At 43.4% G+C, this 14,675-nt stretch overlaps 1 protein-coding gene across 2 annotated transcripts in view; it reads right to left on the reverse strand.

Moving 5' to 3' along the window:
* Positions 1-14,675, reverse strand: part of NOS2 (nitric oxide synthase 2) — a 33,651-nt gene that overhangs the window by 18,606 nt on the left and 370 nt on the right. Inside the window, exons 2-3 of one of the 2 annotated variants that reach the window (XM_023939419.2) lie at positions 13,076-13,269; positions 5,052-5,273 (exon numbers count right to left, since the gene is read on the reverse strand). The gene's annotated coding sequence lies outside the window, so the exon portion shown is untranslated. Of the gene's footprint in view, positions 1-5,051; positions 5,274-13,075; positions 13,270-13,668; positions 13,766-14,675 lie in introns of those variants that run through there. The other variant, XM_086859506.1, reaches the window with a different exon arrangement.

Below are 14,675 nucleotides of genomic sequence, written 5' to 3' on the forward strand. Positions count from 1 at the left end.
AAATAAATGCTGAAGGGCTTCTCACAGCTTTCATCTCTGTGTGGCCAGTCTCCAGGCACACTCCTGTACACCACCTATGGCTGTAGGAAGAGGGTGGGCAGCTTCAAGAGAAATGTTACAGAGCTGTTGAGCTTTACAGTACAGGCCAGGAAAGCATTTAACCACGTGCTTATAACTAAGGACAGGTATTTTAAGTTTCACATATATATATATACATCCTTTCTTTTTATCAGATTTTAAAGGATCTTTCTCAATACAGTATTTGTAGAATTACTTGCTCTCCAAAGCTCCCTGTTCTGCCTGTTGCTGCCTGTGAGATTTGTCCCTTGGTGCTTTTCCAAAGTATTGGGAATACTGGAAGAAAACTGCAACTTGCTGAAGTACAAACCATTCCCACCATGCTGTATGTGGGAATACCAGGGGGATAGCTGGATGAGGAAGATGGGACTGCTGAGATGATTTTCAATGTCAGACAACCTTTTACAAAACCAGACTTCTCCCAGCAGTCTGGAAGGCAGAAAACCCTTGGGACAGGGCTGGCAGCAGCAGTGCCCAGTGCTGTCAGGCACCTGCAGCCCATGAGTGTGATGCCAGATAGTGTTCCAACAAGGATTTTGACCTGCCTTATTTGTTTCTTGATATTATGTATGGCTATTTTAAGGAAACTGTTTACAAATTAAAGACGACTAATAAATCTGCTGACTAGTATGAGTCAAATGAAGTGCATTGATAACAAGGGAAACATTTACAGTTGCTGACCAAAGATCTACAATAATGAGGCATAAGGCAGCCAGAGAAATGAGGAAATGCGTGCTCTTTTCTTGTCTGTCAGTCTTTTACTGGGCAAGCTTGGGCAAAGTATTTTCTTCTCTCTGTGTCTAGCTTCTCTGTTTGAAAATGAACATTAGGTGATTGTGTAAAGCATTTCTAGAGGCAAAGCAAGTGCTGTGCACACGTGTTCATGCATGAGATCCCTTGTATGCATCCTATCCAGGATTCTTAGGGATGAATCTCTTGACAAACAGACCTGAGTTTTCTGAGCATTCATCTTCATGGCTTTATCAAGCCTGTGCTGCTTAGCATCCACTGCTCATGAATTTTCACAGTTGGGTTTTTCTTTAATGTGATGCCTTTCCTCTTACCAGAATTAGCAGGTGAATACCTTTGTTTAAAATATTCCAGTCATCAGGCAGATGTAATCAGCAGCAGAAACGATGTGTGAGAGCTGTGCCACTCAATGCTATGCCAGAAAATTCTGCCTTTACATTCTTCTTTGCATTTTCTACTTTGTAACAGGGTTTAAAAAATTCTCTTTGCATCCTTCCCTTTCTTATTAACTTCTTCTATAGAACATGGAATCTTAATGTCTAGTACTATAAGAAAGAACATACCTTAGTAGAAGTCTATTTGAATTCATTGGGTTCTAAGCTTTTAGTATTCACCCTCCTCATTTCCCTGTGCTTGGGACTGCTGAAATCTAGGAAGGGTCATGTAGGGATTGGATATGAAAAATAAGATTTGGGATAACCAGAGGAGAAACATCTTTCCTTAGGAGAATTGTTAAAAGGATTGGCTGAGGTACAGCCATTCAGGGAACTGCTTAATCACTCCAGTTGCTCATACAGGACCTGTTTTTTTACTCACTTGAAATCAATAATAAAACTCTCTCTGTTCAATAAGAACAAGAGAGAACCATTCATTCCTCAGGTGGACCAGAGATTAACTGAACAAGCTCACTGGGCACTCCTTCCACAAATATTCTACGGGGCTTGGAAGGTTTTTCCTTCAGAAAACAAATTCTGTCCATATTTCCTACTTTTGCAAAGACACTTCTTCGTCTGCCACGAAGAGTCTGCCATCAGGAGTGCAAAAACTGGTTGCTTTCCTTGCATTAACTTTGATGAAAGAGGTGCCCTTTCAGAGCAGACTTTGACCTATTCAATACTGTCATCTTGATTTAAATTTTGTTTTGTTTCTGAATGTTTGATGGCCTGCAGCCCCAAACACTGCAGCTCTCTGCAATTTCCAAGTGAGTCACATTCTGTGTCTGATGTTATCATATACATCGTATCAGCAAGATTCTGCATGAGCTCCAGAAGTTATATTCCTGAAAACATTTACAGATCAAGCTCTGGTTGTAAGGTTGCCTCATCTGAGATCAGGGTATTCTGAGTCTTCAAAGAACAGCAGTTCTTTGAGGCAAAAACAATTGAGACAAAGTTGATGACAATGAGGGCTGTCTTCCCTGCTTCATGGAACCCAAAGAGATGTTCAACTGTCCCAACATTTCATAGGTTATTAGTGAGCTCTTTCTAACTCCCTTTTCCTAACTAATGTAACTATTCTCTGAGATATCTCTTGCAGCAGTGCTGCACATGACAGCACAATAAATACAGTACTGCAGCCCCTGTAAACACTCAGCATCTCAGATTTGTTAGGACTTCCCTCACATCTGGTGGTTTCTGATGAAGATAGAATTAATAACAATAATAACTATTGCTGTTCCCAAATATCTCCTCTCATTGACTACTGTCAGTCATCTTTTACACTGATTTGGCTTTTCATTTCCCAAATAAAATTTGTTTGGTTTGAATATTCCCCCAAATTTTGCAAGATGGCAACTCTAGTTTTTTTTTTGTTTGTTTTCTGATTGCTGACTATTCCTTTAAGGGCTTTAAGATATTCACCATTAACTGCAGCCCCTTCTTCACTGGCTTCTTTATTATTTCAAAATGTTCCTGATAAAGTGGGGATAACAACTGTACTAAAAGCAAAATAAAAGATCTAGGCCTTGTCCCTTGAAAACATGCAAATGAAAGTAGGATCCCAGGCCTGTCTGGACTCTTTGAGTTTCTGCAGATTTAAGGTACGTTTAAAGCAGCTGTTTAGTGTGGAAAGTTCAATGTTTTGTTTGCTATGTCCTGCTCTCCAGTGGCAGATTGGATGTCAAGTAATGGCAGGGCAGGACAGAAAATTTCCCAATCTGATCATCTGAGGGCAAAAATGAAAGTTAAGGAGAGTGCTAAATTTGCAGAGACTTGCCAGTAAACCCACTCCTTCCTGTCTGCTTGCCGTCAGTTAGGCCAAACTCAGACATGCAGAAAAAACAGAATTCCCTCATCAGTCACCCTCTCCAAAATTCCCAGGGATGAGGAAGTGAGGGAGGACCAATGCCATCTGGCAAGCAATAGCCAGACTTTGCTGTGCCTGGCTGCACGTTGGCTCAGGCAGAAGTGATTGCTGACACCTCCGCTCACCCCTGAGATCCTCAGCCACAGCTGCAGCAGCAAAGACAAAACTACAGCAAAAAAAGAGAGCAAAATAACAATTAGCAGTTGACTGGGCCTAAACCCTGGTGTCCTGCACATGGCCATCACAAGCTAGGCTGTGTCCTGCCCATCATTTCACTCCACTGAAGATGTCCCTGTGTGGAACATAAGGAAAAGCTGTCATGTGAATTGGGAAAAGGTATAGAACAGTGTTTGATACTTGTGCTCCTGCAATCCATGCTTGTCACAGCTGAACAGAAAAAAAAAAAAAAAAGATTACTGTGTGCAAAAAGAGTTTTATGCTTGAAAAATAACAGTGAACTGCAGAGCTGCAAATGTCTTCTTTAGTAAAAGCATGGTTGGAAGAAGAAATGCCAATTGCAGTAACAGAGCACTGGCTGAGGCCAGTAGAATCTCTAACCAAGAGCAGGTAACAGAGGAGATGTGAAGAACAGAATACTGAAGTATAGAAGTAACTTGAGTTCTGAATCTAAAAACTTTGGTGTTTTTACTTCAAAACACACTGTTGGAACAACTTCAGTAAAACTTATGTGCTTCTCTTTATTGGTGACCTCTGAGTCTCTTTTCCTTACACCTGCCTTTATCTACTCAGTTGTTTCTTGCACATTCAGGTGTCACACTTTGGACAGTGTACCTTAGTCTGCACACAACCAAAGCATGCTGACCAGCTTTCCATGTCTCCTGCATGGAGACAGGGGTTTTCTCAGGTAATTTTATGCCTCTGCTTTATCTATATGCACTGTTTTACTACCTCAATTGTTTTTAAGGACTCCTTGCTAAGCACTACAGTTAGGCCAGTCTTGCCTATGTCTGCACAACTTTCAGTGTCTGTGAATTACACCACATTTTCAAAACTTTCCATGAGAGTGAAATTGCCACCCCTCTGCCCTTCCCGATAAGGAAGTGGTGCCAGAGGGTGTGGGGTGTGAGCTTACAGCTCCTTCTCTAGCAACTATCTACTTTTCCCTATTAAAAAAGACAATGTCCATGGCACATTCTTCATAGTATTTTTAGTCAGTTTCCCTGGATGCTAACTATGAGCAAAAGCAGGGAGCACAGTGCCTGTGGAATAGCAGGCCACATAACTTTCTCAGTCTCACCTGAGAAAGTGGCCTGGGAAATCATAAGGAGGAATTAAACAATCCTCAGAGACAGAAGACAGCCTTGCAGGTGCTGTTTGTCAGTTTCTTGTTTTCTTGCAAGAGAAGGTCGAGGGGTGGTGTACCCCACTGACCAATGATGGTGATGTGTTAGTTCACTAAGCAATAAGAGTTTTACCTTTCTGTACTTTCACATATTGGTCTATAAAAGAAGATCTGAACTAATAAACTTTGCTCTCCTGTTCAACGCACAAAAGAGTCTGTCATTCTCGCCATTCCCAATACAGCAACAAGTTGCCATTGATTTCGAGCTGCACATCCAGGTCAATACTTATGCAATGAAATACAGACAATTTCCCCATTTGGTCGCTGTGGAGCATCCCAGAACACAATCTTCTGCCATGCTGCAGCGACTTCCAATTAATGGAGTGAACCTTTGAACTAATTCAGGAAATCTTGCCTCCTATCACAAATCTAAATAAAGACTTCAGTCTGAACATATCTTCTCACTACATCTTCTCCTTTTTCTAATTTGCTAGTTGATCATCCAGTGATTGTATAACTGGAGAAACATTCACCCTACCTTGTCAGTCAGCAGGGAATGAGCAGTTTTTGCCATGCAAGCTCACTCTAGGCAGCACTGTTTACACCTGGGGCTTACCTGCATTCCTGGTGCTGTGGTTCTGTCACATACACAAGGTGCTCTTTGAGAATGTGGGCACACATACTCTGATTAATCCTCCTTCATTGAACAGAACAATTGTTTCTTCATGTGGAACTGACCAGCAAGCAAACTCAGCACGCAGGGGAAGCTGAGGCAGTTGCTGAGATAGGGTACCGTGAATAGTGCTGGTGTTTGTGGAATATTCCTCTAACATGACTCCTGCAATTGAAACAATAACAACTGATATCATGCACAGGTTCACAGAAGGCAGGTTGGAAGGGACCTCAGCACTTCTTTTAGTTCAACTTCCTGCCCAAAGCAGGGTCAGCTGTGAGGTGAGGGCTTGATCTAGACTGGTCTTGAGCCCTTCTGAGGAAGGAGACTGCACAACAACCTGTGCAACTTACTCTGCTGCTGAGCTGTCCTTGTGGGGATAAAACTTCTCCTTATACCCAGCTTGGACTTCTCATTTCAACTTCTGCCCATTGGTTCTCATCTTCCCACCCCTGCAAAGAGCCTGGCTCCATCTCCTCAGTGAGCTGAAAGCCACTGTAAGGCTGCTCCTCTCCTGGCTGAACAAGCACCATTTCTCCAGCCTCTACTTATGAGGCAGCACTATGGCCCAGCCTCAATCACCTTGATGGCCTCCACTAGACTCCTTCTTTGTGTACAGGAGGCCCAAACTGCACTCAGCAGTTCACCAGTGAAGGATGCAAATACTCCAATGGTGCTGCTTTTCCTTCACTCTCCTACAGGAATTCCAGTCTAGGAACGTACTATCTAGCTTGGTTTTCATTCAGTGAGCAAACACACTGCTGATTTAGACAACTGTTGACCACAGCGACAGAGACAATGGTCTTTGAAGCTACATTTGGAATGGGGGATATCACTTGGGAGTTTGAAAAGTCACCTACTGAAAATACAAAAAAGAGATGTGGAAGAATACGTGTTGACAAGATCAGGTTCTAGAAAGTGATGGGCGGCTTTATGGAGTGGGTTAAGTCACAGGGGTTAATCTATAATAAACAGTCCTAGTACACACATCAAAGGATTGTTAGAGATTAATTAGCAGGTGCTATTATTAGCCATAACAATTTTTGTCTCCATTTCTGAAAGGATAAGATGCAAAACAATTACTACATTCAGTCTAAATGTTTCACACACCTCTTGCAGCAGGAGTTGTTTGGACCGCAGCCTCCAAAGCAAGAGGAGTTGATGCAGACTGTGTGTATCACGTAAGGGACAGAAAGAGCAACTTTTTTGGTCAAAAATACATTCTTGCCTCACCTTGTTTTTATGATGATTACTTTCGATTTAGTCATCTGCAACTTGGCAGAAGGGAAAGTGAAGGGGAATTTTCTGTGACTTACAAGATGTTCCATTAGGGCTGAGGAGCTCAAGAGACCTCTCTGACCAATACAAGCTAAAAACCACTATGACATTTCCTTCTTTCTTCTCATGCACCAGCTTTGAAGACTTAATTGCAATCTGAGAATTCTCCAAAAGAACATACTGCTCCTCTTTTTAGTGTTTTTGGAGATCAACAGTTTCTGTACTTCCATGAGTGTCAAAGTCCTTGTCCAATGTAACAGCTCTAATCCTGATTTTCTCCCATGTTTCTGCCTTTGAACTCCTATTTCTTTTTAATGGAAGAGTAAAGCTGCATGTGGGAAAGTCAGATGACTGGCACCCTGCAACAACTTCACATTTGTGAGAAAAATCCTCATCAAGTTAATGTCTTGATTTGGTAGAACGACCATTGCAGAAAAGGTGACTTCTCAAGTTTCTGCCCACACAGTGTCTGACACCTTTGGAAAAGGACGTAAGAAATGACAACTTGTGCATGGTTTTGGTAGGGTCTTGTCATAAGTTTCTACCCAGCTAGATGATAGTTCTTCAGGAAACACACCACCCCATCTCTGACTAACCAGCAAATTGAGCGCACTGTGGAGAAGGAAGGACCCAGGCCAGTGGTGAGACAAACAAATGAGCACAGTATAAACCACTGCCCAACAAACCATCAGATCATTTTTAAATAGACAGCTGGATTTAACACTAATAAAGTTGAAAACAAGAAAAAAGGAAGGCAGTTCCTCAGCACCAAAGGCAGCAGCAGGACTTTTAATATTTATTTTTCCAAAAGAGCATATGAGCATGGGAAAAGAAAGCAACTAATTACTGGACAAAAATTTCAGAATTATTTCTGCCTTCCCTTCACAATGAGTGATGAATTTGGGCTCAGATTCCAAGCTGATTTATGAAGGATGTATTTGCCTTCAGCATCACACTCACCTTTTGAACTTATCCACTCAGGCTGCTGCAGACACTGTTTCGTAAAACTGGACACACAGAGCTGTTTCACTTTTAATTCTGGAAACCATGATTGAGCACAGGCCATTCCTCTTGAGTACTCCAGACAGTGAAAAATGGTTTAAGATGGTGAATGCTACTGAAGTACACAGGAGTCTTTCACTTTGATTCCAGTGGCTTTGGCTCAGAACCCAAGAACAGCATGGAAAGTAAACATTCTGATAAGCAATTTTCCAGACTGAGACAGAATTTGATAGAGCACGAAGGCAAGATTTGTGTTTCTCATTTAACAGACAGTCCCTATGAATTACAGAGGTTCTTATGAGTGTAACAGAGTTCCATGGAGCAAAGCTACATAATTTTGAGCTGTGATTTCTTTCAGATACTTATAAAATTGAAAACACTTCCTAAGTAGTAAATAAATAAGGCCCTCTCCGTATAGTGCAATAAAGTGAGAAGATTACAGGTTCAGTACTGTATCCAATCTGTTCCTTTCAAAGCCTCATTGTTAGATCAAAGGGTTTATTGCTTCTGTTCCTCTTTCAACCAGACATGGATTGCATTCAATTTACTTTTTATGCTAAATACCACTTATATTGTGTATATTCTTTGTATAATTATCTCAGCTATAAAATCTGCACCTTTTGTTATGAGGATAATGAAGTTAGAGTGCAGGGACTGGCTCTCCATCTCAAATTTCATAATAAACCCTGGATGCCTTTTCACTGCACTTAATGAATTAGAAATAACCAGACTTGGCATAGTGTCACTGTGACATCCCACAGGCTCTATTCTGTCAGCTGGGAGAAGTATTTGGAGATCTCAGTATTTTTAAACCATGTTTCTGAAATAGTTGTAAAATGATCATCATCATGTCAGTGCCCCCTAACTCAGAGCCATGCTAGTGGAGAATAAGCAATTTCCTGCTGCTTATTCCCTTGTTCCAAATCAAGACATTAACTTGTAAATCAAGACATTAACACAAATGTGTAGTCCCAACCTGTCTGAGGGACGCCGTGTGCCCTTTGATGGTTTCCCAAGTTAAGCACCTCAAAAGCAATTGAGAATTACTTTTGAAATCTTGGCCAGAAAGCTGCAATGTACTCTGAGATACTTCCAGCTAGGAAAAGGACAGACTCAACAGAGCTCTTGGGGGAGAGAAAGCTCCAAGACCCAACAGGTATGTGCATTCTGTACTGTAAACTGTGGTTAAACATACCATTTCTGTGACCTCTAGAAATGGGAGGGAAAAACAGAAAATAAAAGAGAAAGCAGCCCTTGCAGTTGCACAATTGTGGAAACAAAAATACTCTATGCATGAAAAGTCAGTTCTCAGATTTACTGAGTATCAGGAAGGTGGCTCCAAAATATACAAACTTTATCTGTGCCCACCATAATGATATAATTTTTTCCAGACTAACTTCTATTTGACATTTGTTTTCAGTTTTCCTTGTTCCTTGTTTCATGCTAGCTGAGACACAGCCCACTTTCTGTAGATGAAATGACTTCTAAGAAATTGAAGCAAGGCTGAGAAGATCCCAGATCCTGTCTGATTTTATTTAATGCAGAACATGAGTCAACCTCATCAGCTACAAGAATTTATTGTCAATTTTGCATGTTTTAAAATCCATTCTGTAGAAGCAGAGAAAATTAATCAAAACACCAGCAGTTTTAAACTCCTCTCAACAAGAATGAATACCAGAGACAGTGCAAAAAATAAGGTATAACAATAAAAAGATATTAAGTGCAGTGTTTTTTCAACAGATGATGCTGAACCCCAGCAGAAGGAAATCCACAGATAATGAGGCCATTCAGTCTGAAGCTGTGCAGCTGCAGCTGAGAGAAAATATTTTATATGGGGTAGTGATATAGCCTCAAGCTGTGCCAGGGGAGGTTCAGGTTGGGCATCAGGAGGAGTTTCAACACAGAAAGGGTTGTCAAGCACTGGAGGGGCTGCCCAGAGAGGTTTGGAGTGCCCATCCCTGGAGGTGTCCAAGGAAGGCCTGGACGTGGCACTCAGTGCTCTGGGCTGGGGACAAGGTGGGCACTGGGCACAGCTGGGACTCCATGGGATGGGAAGTCTTTTGCCTGAATGGTGCTTCTGTGAAGCACCCAAACCAAGCTGGCTCAGAAGCTGCTGATTAAAAAAACAAAAATCAAGTGAATCCTTTTCAAAATGGATTCATGCAGAAGATAAAGGCAAATTCTTCTGGGGGAAAAGCCACACAGGTTGATAGTTACAGAATGGGTAAGTTCAGTGTCCACAGTGAGGACAGCAAACAGCAGTCCCAGAACCAGTCTCTTCTCTTCTGCAAGTGAAGTGAGCAATGCCAGGGACCTCTCCCCAAGTGACAAACACAAACACTGTTAATTTCTTAGGTGCAAGTGATAGATGCCCCCCTCGGCTTCTAAACTTTCAAAAACTATTTTAAATATCAAACACAATTATGAGGAAAACAGAAAATAGCCTTCAAAGAGCAGGGTTTTCTTAAAGTTAATGTGCCTGCCCTGCTTAATCACAAGCTGAAAGGAGTACTTGATGACTAGTGTATACTTCAGTTAACACTATTTCATAAAACCTGGCTTGACAGAAGTATAAGATAAATTAATCAAATAATGCAAAAGTTGAAAGATGCACCAGCTGGCTGGTGCTCCAGCAGAGGTACACCAGCTCTGAGCAGCAGGCAAGGCTGCAGGAAAGGGACAGGCCAAGTGGGCAGTGCAGGTCCATGTTCAGTAGTGCTATGGGTCAGGGACTTGTTTTAGACTGCTCTGACCAAGACACTGCTCACCTCAAATCACCCCTGCTCTTTCGGGTGACACTGAGGGACACTGTGGAACATAAAGATCTAAAGACTCATTCTTACAGTTCAAGGTCAAGGACTCTCACAATGAATAGATATTATGATATTGAGTATTTAAGACTCACAGATGTGCTGCCTTGATGTTCAGTTTGCAGCTTATCAAAGCTTTATATGAAGGCACAATTTATAATGCCAAGTTAAAAGCTATTACAAATAAGAAACTGTTTCCTTTAAAAAAGATGTGAGAGAATATTATTTGTTTCCCCCAGAAATAGTGTGTATTCCTCTTCCTTACAGCATCACGGTAAAGAGTACTTCCTTATGACATTTGAAAATGAGCCAAACACCACGGAGGAGAGGTTTTTGTTTAGCATCAAGTCCTCATGCTCAAGTGTCCCGAAACAAAAAGCAATGCCTGTGATATAAACCACCACGTGAGAAAGTTTACAAAGTACTAAAGAATGATTTAAAGAATATTCCATTACTGACAAATGGTGCTAAGCAAGGCCTGGCCTGGGTTGGAAATATTCTATTCAGTACCCACAGGGCTCAAATGACTTTTGGTGGCAAGTGTGAATGGAAATCAGTAACACTTCTGACACAAGAATGTGATCAGAAATGTATTTGTCTCTGGCCACGTGAAGGGCAGAATGCTATCCTGGATATTACATAAAACATGAATTTACAATTTTGTCCATACCAAAACTTGAAATTAATAAATGAATTACAAAAATAAATAAAAGGGAAAGATTTTCACTACACAGAAAGTTTCTGCATGAGGCTCCAAGCCTGGTAATAACAGAAGTGGTCTTTACCATTTCTCTGTAGACTTAAGAGCAGGAACATAAACACTAAAAATACTTTGACCAACCCACTGCTACTGCTCCATCTTTTGTCATGTTACTTCCATATTTGTAAGGTACAGATTATTCACACACAATTTCACCTTTAGGTGTCCAAGACCATGCATACACAAAACAGAAATTAAAGCACCAGTGTTGGTTAGACTGGATGTTGAGAAGTCTGTAAAGTGATTTGACTCATTTCTCCATGCTTCAAGAATGTAAACCATTAGATCACTTTATAATCAGAAGTCTCCCAACTGTCTTTCCTTGTTCTAATGTTTGTCTTGCTCTTACATAACAAGCCTCCAGTGAAACCATCGCTACCTTAATCAAGAGTTGTCTGCACACAACCTTTGAACTGTTAAGTCCACTCAGCTCCTAATGGTGGAGTACCTAGGAGAAGTTGTTGACTCAGGATCTTACTGGGACCAGCTGCAAAAGTGTTTTTGGCAGAATGTACTTATTACTCTTGTGTCAAAACAATGAAAACCCCGGGCTAGCCCGTGGCCCAGGATACTCTTCCCCACTGAAACTGGTGGTGGTGACTGAGTGCTTCTACAGTGAGGCCACAAACCCAGGGTTTTGACACCACCTCCTGACTGGCCCTTGACCACTGTGTTACTGCAATCACCTATCAACAGCCCATCATTTACCAGAACTGGCACAGAAATGGGTTCCTCATTGCAGTAAAAGAAACTGAAGCCTATGAACACAGTTATTTCCTTTTACTGACATTATCCTTTCTCTGTCAGCAGCCCCATAAGTTTTTTAAACTCTTCAAAAATAGTTACAGAACACAGCACAGCCTTATTTACCCACCATCTTTATGGTCAGAGATTCTGAAGGACTGAAAATGGGAACACAGGTGCACCAGTCTATTTGGGGTTGCAATTTTCTTCTCTATTTCCACAGCAGAAACTGGGAGGACGCTGTCTGTGACCATGTCTTTGTCACTGTGGGCAGTAATTGCCAGCACAGCAGCACCAAGGGAACAGCTCTTCAGGCTCAGCAGGGCTGTGTGGCAGAGAGGCAGAGAGCTGCTCAAACACAGGTGGAAAGAACTCACTGTAACTCTCAGGTCAGACAGGTCACTGAGTGATAAATTTGGCCAACTCCAGGGTTAAGTGATTTCTGAGCAGAAATGTTTGGAATAATAATTTTGGTCGAAGGTACTGAAGCTCTGCCCAAAACTCCTTCCAGAGTTCAGATTCTCATCTACATCTGGGTTACCATAACATCTTTGGTCTCAAATTATGCTGCTGGAGAATGAGATTTGTATAAAGTCTTGAAAACATAAAAGCCTGAGCTCTGAAGCTGAAAGACTCTTCAGTCCAGTCATTACAGAAACATATCTGAGGTACTGGGGTTAATTTCACTATTATAAGGAAATAAATAGTTAGCATCATATTGCCTCACCAGCAAGAAAATTAATTGCATATTGAGTAAATAAAGTTCTCTTTGACTCTATTAAAATATTTTTTTACTTTGAAAACCAAATTATGTCTGTACAAAAGTCCCTCAGGTATCTCTTCATGCCTCCAGTTGAATCACTACTATCAAAATATTTAGTCATGATGTCTCCTGCCTCACCAACCATGTTCCCCATCTTCACCCTACTGAGAACTGAATGCTCTATCACTTTCCAAACCCTAAAATTCACAGATCCTGGTCCTCCATATCAATTACATCTATTGTACCTTTGGTCTTCTGTATCCCTACTGGCACCTCAGACATCTGGAGCTTCAGACATGCCAGGCTGTACCTTCCAGCTCCATAGTCCTTTCCCTCTTGAAATAGCCATAAATTAAATAAAAGGCATGTAAGAATGATCTAAACACATGCAATTATCCTATTTTGTAACCAAACAAAATATTATATCTCACACTACCAAAAGTCAATTAAAGCCATAGAGGGGTGTGATCACATTTAAAGTTCAGGATACTACCATGCATCCATACACTGTTGATCCCACTAAGCCTTGGAGTTTTTAATCACTATTGCAATGATACAAAATTTCAGTGCATCTCCATGCCACTCATGTGACCGTAAAAACAGAACACACCTGGAGAACACCACAGGTCACCTGATTGCTGGTCTTGATCAGAAGCAGCACATGCAGAGAGCTTCTATCAAAAATGCTTGAGCTTTTTTATTAGTGTTCAATATTATACTGGATATTTCTTGTCAGCTGCCAAGGTTGAAGCTTTCTGTGCTCTACCTTGCACCAAATTATTTTGAAAGTTTAAACTAGAATGGCTGCAATTAAAAAACAAACAACAACAAAAAAAACTTAGGTAGAAAGACAAGTGGCTTTCCTCACAGGGAGAAATACCTAATTTGTTGAGAAAGTCTATTACCTTCCTGCTTTATCTGAGGTTAAGCAGACGGCTGGCTCCAGCATAATACTGAGTATCATCTGGTACAGAAAAGGACTTAAGGAGGAGAAATAAGTGGGGTAGAGAGACAAGATGAGGACAGCATTAAGGAATAGGTAAAATAAAGACAACAAAAGTTAAGGGTGTGTAAAGGTAATGTGAAAGACATGGGAGTAGAGAGAGGAACAATAGTGGTGACGGTAGAGGGAAGTATAACAGAGAGTAGGAACTCCAGGAGAGGAGGGTTAGCGGAGAAAAGGAAGGTTTTTTGGTGCAATACTTGATGAACTTCAGTGGCAGCCCCATTTCTGTTGCAGTCTTGCCAAACTCTCCCCGCCCACGGCGAGCCCGGAGCGCATTTCTGTCCGGCCCTCGGGGCTGCGGCGCCGAGCGGCACCGCCACCTGCAGGCGAACCGCCGCATCTGCACCCCTCGGGCCTGCGAGCGGCTCTCCTTCCTCGCCAGGGACACCGACCCCGGCACCGCTTCACGGGACACGGGGCCCGAATAAAGGACATTTATTATGTGCTGCAAAGCGCCGTGAAGCCTCTCAGCTGCATGGGAGCGACTGCGCCGGACCGGCACGGAGCCGGCCGGACCCCACTGAAGGGGCACGGAGCCGGCCGGACCGGCACGGAGCCGGCCGGACCCCACTGAAGGGGCACGGAGCCGGCCGGACCGGCACGGAGCCGGCTGGACCCCACTGAAGGGGCACGGAGCCGGCCGGACCCCACTGAAGGGGCACGGAGCCGGCTGGACCCCACTGAAGGGGCACGGAGCCGGCCGGACCGGCACGGAGCCGGCCGGACCCCACTGAAGGGGCACGGAGCCGGCCGGACCCCACTGAAGGGGCACGGAGCCGGCCGGACCGGCACGGAGCCGGCTGGACCCCACTGAAGGGGCACGGAGCCGGCCGGACCCCACTGAAGGGGCACGGAGCCGGCTGGACCCCACTGAAGGGGCACGGAGCCGGCCGGACCGGCACGGAGCCGGCTGGACCCCACTGAAGGGGCACGGAGCCGGCCGGACCGGCACGGAGCCGGCCGGACCCCACTGAAGGGGCACGGAGCCGGCCGGACCCCACTGAAGGGGCACGGAGCCGGCTGGACCCCACTGAAGGGGCACGGAGCCGGCCGGACCGGCACGGAGCCGGCTGGACCCCACTGAAGGGGCACGGAGCCGGCCGGACCGGCACTCTGACAACACGGAGCGGAGCAGAGGCTGTGTGACCCTGCACAGTGCCTGCTAGAGCCAGCGTCACACGCAGCATGGAACGCTCCATCCCCA

The sequence above is a fragment of the Cyanistes caeruleus genome, chromosome 21 (genome assembly GCF_971803275.1).
Source record: "Cyanistes caeruleus chromosome 21, bCyaCae1.hap1.1, whole genome shotgun sequence".
Lineage (NCBI taxonomy): Eukaryota > Metazoa > Chordata > Aves > Passeriformes > Paridae > Cyanistes > Cyanistes caeruleus.